This window comes from Tachypleus tridentatus, chromosome 4, assembly GCF_004210375.1.
Source record: "Tachypleus tridentatus isolate NWPU-2018 chromosome 4, ASM421037v1, whole genome shotgun sequence".
Classification (NCBI taxonomy): Eukaryota; Metazoa; Arthropoda; class Merostomata; order Xiphosura; family Limulidae; genus Tachypleus; species Tachypleus tridentatus.
This window is the reverse complement of record NC_134828.1, coordinates 122441718-122446870: the sequence shown is the minus strand read 5'-3', so window position 1 is coordinate 122446870 and position 5153 is coordinate 122441718. Positions and strand designations below refer to the sequence as shown.

At 29.8% G+C, this 5153-nt stretch overlaps 1 long non-coding RNA gene across 2 annotated transcripts; it reads right to left on the bottom strand.

The window, feature by feature from the left end:
* Positions 1-1146: 1146 nt before the first annotated feature.
* Positions 1147-1897, bottom strand: LOC143248417 (uncharacterized). 2 transcript variants are annotated; one of them, XR_013026981.1, is made up of 2 exons: positions 1656-1897; positions 1147-1342 (listed from the first exon to the last, which is right to left on the bottom strand). It is a non-coding gene; the product is annotated as an uncharacterized LOC143248417 (long non-coding RNA). The 2 variants fall into 2 exon arrangements; XR_013026980.1 differs by having other exon boundaries at positions 1783-1897.
* Between the last annotated feature and the right edge of the window lie 3256 nt (positions 1898-5153).

Here is a 5153-nt window from a genome sequence, read left to right as displayed (position 1 = left end):
AAAGATTTATCATCAGTAAAGACAGAAATTGTAACAGAATATAAATCACTATTTAAACTGATGTGACTTGTGACAATTAATTCAACTATTTTTGTTCACCAAAGTGTTAGTAATTAAAAACTTTGTAAAGTGTTTTCTTTTTTCCTTGAAAAGTCCCAAATTACAGATAAAGAAATTTCAAAGTAATAACATGTTTTTGGAATTATGTTGAAGTCTTTGATGGGAGATTTTAGTTATAGAAGTTTGAAGTCTTGGATGTGAAGCAAATTTGATGTGCTTTATGTTGGTTTGAAATTAAGGCCATTTCAAGTAGTGTAAATATACAATGTTGGACGTTTTTATGTTGAAGTAACCCTTTTGCTATGGGTGTCCATAACTACACATCTCATGAGGATTTTCTTAGTGAGTTACTTTCCCAAAACTCAGGTCCTTTGTAAAGGTCAGTTTTATATTACTGTACATAGTAACATGAGCACACATGCACCATGTCATTGTAACTTCTATACTGTTATCCAGGCACAGTTGAAAGATCAATATAATAAAAATAATAAATGTATATTCAGAGAGTGGACAAGAAAAGTGACCCCCCTTAAAAATTCTGTTAATTTGTTATATATTTTATTAGATAATAGAAAAATGTGTAAAATGCACTTCATGAGATCTGTTCAAATATATCATCAAATAAATTAACAACATTTTTCAAGGGAGGGGCACTTTTCTGTCCTCCCCTTGTACATAAATGTTTAATGTTATCAAATTTAAGCTATTTTATATGAATTATAGTTTGTAGTTATTTCAGAATGAAAAAAAAGCATTCTTTATATTAATTTCGTAATTGTTTATAGTGGTCAAATCTGTCAAGTCCATATAGAGTTTCATTAGTAAAAATAACAGACAAAACATTAAGTTTTTTTCTGTACAAAAATGTTTGATAATTATCTGGAGGTTATAAAAATTTTGTATGTGAAATTTGAACATTTTCTGATGCATACAAGTATTTTTAATCATAAAATCAAAATTACTATGCATGTTGGATAGTCAACATGCAAAAGAAAATAGTCACAAGAAAAGCATTACTTAAAAAAAGTATTAAAACTAAATAACAATTTGATATTTTGTGTATGAAAGTTCTAACAGAGTCTGAAGTAGAGAATAATATTTATTCAACTTTAACATGTAAATCTATATAATACTTTCCCCAGAGTGACATAAAAATAGCAAAAAATACAGCAGCACCAATGTCGAAAAGATGAGTTATTCTGACAAAAGTGCATGTCTGTCCTGATATTCCATATCTACATCACATAAAATGGTGTTCTTGTAGTCTTCACAAATGTCCTTACTGTAAAAAAATGCAATTTTGTTTCAAGTTTATATAATAAACACAGTACAGCTGTACATTTATATCAATCATAATATACAACTATCAATTTCAATGATAATGACACATAAAATAACTGACTAATTGAAATTATGTTTAAATCAATTTATCACAAAAATTATTAAAATATTTTAATGGTTCAAAACACATCAACCAATAAAAATTAATGGTTCCAATTATTATTCTTTACAATTATTCCAGCTACAAATAGCTTGTGTGAAAATAATTAATTAGCTAAACAGTGATTAATTACGTCCAGTGATTAATCACTTACCACATTCCATCAATCACATAGCTCTAAGTAACTGATTTATCTGAGGTATAATTTAGAAAATGATCAAACATGAGTTATAAAAATAATAAACTGTTTGGTAACTCTTTTTTATCCCCCTTATTCAAACCTGTGAGCATCACTCATCAAGGTGAAGCACCCATACAGAAAACACAATACTCCTCCTTCTGAAGCTGGAATCAGCATACAGGTGTAATATCCAAGCCAAACAAAGTACAGGCTTATCTTAACTCCCAAAATACTCCTTGAAAAAATTGAAAGGAACAAACACTGAAGTGATTATTATTAAACAAAATATAGTGCATACAATAACTAATGAGAAACTCAAAAATATCCATAATAATTTTTTTTTATAAAGAGTTGTCTCAATTGTAAACTTTGACTGGTATAAGAGCAAGGTGATTTTCATGCTAAAATTAATACAATTTATATATTTTTAATATTACAGTTTCCAAATTTCATTTGCAAAGCTTCTACAATCTTCTAATTGAATATCAACTTATTTTTTGGTAAAAATGTATGTTATGTATTATTTTCTCTACACTTACACTACATGAGGTTAGGCCATTTGTTTAACCTTGTAACAAAAAAAAAAAAATGAATATTTTTCCTTTCTACAATAAAAGCTTATCATTATTTATCCCGACTATCGTCAGGCTTGCATCAGTTAAATATGACAACTTCCTTTATACTAAGCCTATGTAACAAGTTAGGAATAACCTTATGTATACTTAGTTCAAATTACTGCATAAAATTATGTAATACACACCATACGTATATACACATATTGCAAAAAAATTAATCTATTTCTTCATTTATATTTTCTAACGTTACCTAATAAGTATTTTTTTCATTTATAACAAACCAAATTTGTACATAAAAATAACAAAAATCTAGTACTTAATTGTGAATGCTGTAATTCTTTTTGTTGTCAAAGATTTAAAGTGTTGAGACATGCTAACCCAAATTTTCAATGGTGATGTTTTTGATTTTTTTCCAAAATTATTTATTAATTTCAAACACAATTTAGAGCACAATTAATAATAAACACAAAGCATACAATGTCCTATAATTATTACAATTTAACTGTTTTTCTAACCAAACATTGTGGATCAAAACAATTTCCTTAAGCTAGTTAAAGTAAACTGAGTGACAGCCGATTTAAATCTATGTTCCGAAAAACTTCAAAGCCATCCTGTGAACGAGATGGCATTATACATAAAACAGAAGATTAAATATTTATTTTCTGATGGTTATCAATAATGTAATATCAAATGTCAAAGACAGAAAGATATTTTGTTTCTTGTGGTGAAATATCATGAAATGTACGTGTATAAAGAAGGGGACACAAAGAAATTAAGTCAGCCTTCAAAAACATAGTTGTAAAGTGTCGTCTAAAGAAAATACAGAAATATCCAAATTATCTTTGTTAACCTGAAGATGACATAAGAAGTTTGAAGCCTTTTTGTCTACTTTATTTTAATAAAAGTTTTAATACCCACACTGGACGTATTGAAATACATTGTTACATCAAGTAGGTTTCTCGTGATCACGAAGTACATTCTGTTGAAGACTAAAAAAAAACAAAAAACCTTAACTTTATATGACAGTCTGATGGCAGAATTAGTAGCTTTCCCTATGAGGTTTGTAGCGATTAGAGGAGCTGGATATATAACAACCAAATTATCATTCTGAATGATGCTTCTTTCTTCAAACAGATAATTAAAGTAAAACATAACATGAGTTATGTGGACGTCACTCTACGAACCTAGAACACGTTTCAAAGACTAAGTTCTATGACGATATTTATTAAACATTTATAGAAATATAAAAGAACATTTCAAAAACTGAAATGTAACAGTAACAAAAAATAATAGATTAACGAAAGCTTACATTACTTATATTACTAGTTTGTTAAATGATTTATGCTTAAGTTTTGGATGCTTTTCTTCTCGGTTTATTGGTAGTTTAACTGAGAAATGGACATTTTAAAATGCTAGGTGCAAAAGTACCTTAACAGCAAATAAAGAGATAGACATGCGTAAAATGGGAACATGTAGTCGGTTTAGGTTCGAATTTCCGTCACACCAAACGTGCTAGCCGTTTCAGAGATGGTGGAGTTATAATGTGACGTTATCACTATTCGTTAATAAGTTGGCACTGGGAGGTGAGAACTAACTACCCTCCCTCCACTCTTATACTACTGAAGAAGGGACGGCTGTCGCAGGTAGCCCTTGTGTAACTTTACGAAAAACTAAAAACAAAACAAACATATCACGATATACTTACCCAGTGTAAAAGTACTTCTTTTATATAATTGTTTAATTATGCTGATGGTATGAGATGCTAAAGTCTTGGATATTTTTTTATAGCGTATGACCGGACAAAAAGAATTAAGAAACTAAAATAACTACACGATATTTTAAACAGATCTGGATTTTTGTAATAAGTATTTACAAACTTGAATAACTCTGGTAATCAATTAATTTTTCACAATTATTTTTATTTTGTAGTGCAGATTTCTGAATTAAGTACAATTCTATAGTGGGCTAACTGCGCTTTGCCCTCTGCGAGAGTACAGTTGAGAAAAGATCTTTCGGTAACGAAATCCAGCTATTATTACATAGTCTACAGAGTACGTCTAGAACGTATTGACAATAAGTAGTATTAGTAAAATTAAAACACTAGTGTGATTAACAGCAATAAGAACTTTTTTATGTTAACGAATCGCATCAACTGCTATGTACCAATGATAATGGGAGACAAAATATTTCTGAAAACGCCATTTGTATGTCCAGTCTGATACTATATGTAGTTTACGCGATTTTATCAAAACAACAAAGTAAGTTGCTTCAGACTAATTAAGACAACAATACTTTTTTCAGGTCCGGCATGGCCAGATAGTTAAAACGTTCGAATCGTAATCACAGGGTCACGGGATCGAATTTTTGTCCCTCCAAACATGCTCGCCTTTTCGCCCTTGGGAACGTTATAATGATACGGTCAATCCCACTATTCTTTAGTAATAGTATAGCCCAACAGTGGGCGGTGGGTGGTGATGACTAGCTGCCTTCCCTCTACTCTTACACTGCTACATTAGGGATGGCTAGCATGGATACTTCTCGTATAGCTTTGTATTAAATTAATGAAATCGACAAACAATATTTATGTCACTATTGTCAATCAAGCTATTCACTAAACAATATTACATCACATCAGTTCATGACGTCACTCAAACAAGAACATTTTATGCGCATAGCAACAGCGATATTTCACTTAGAAACAGAAAAGAAAGTTAAATATAAGGCCTTACAGTGAAAACAAGAATAATTATATCTATGGCTATTTTAAGTGAATTAATGTACATTTACATTAGTTTACTGCTTGCTTCAGGGTCTACAGTATACCACGAAATTATACATGGTTCTACTGTTACAATAATCTGTTTAAAAGATGTTCATAATAAAGAAGGAAAACTGA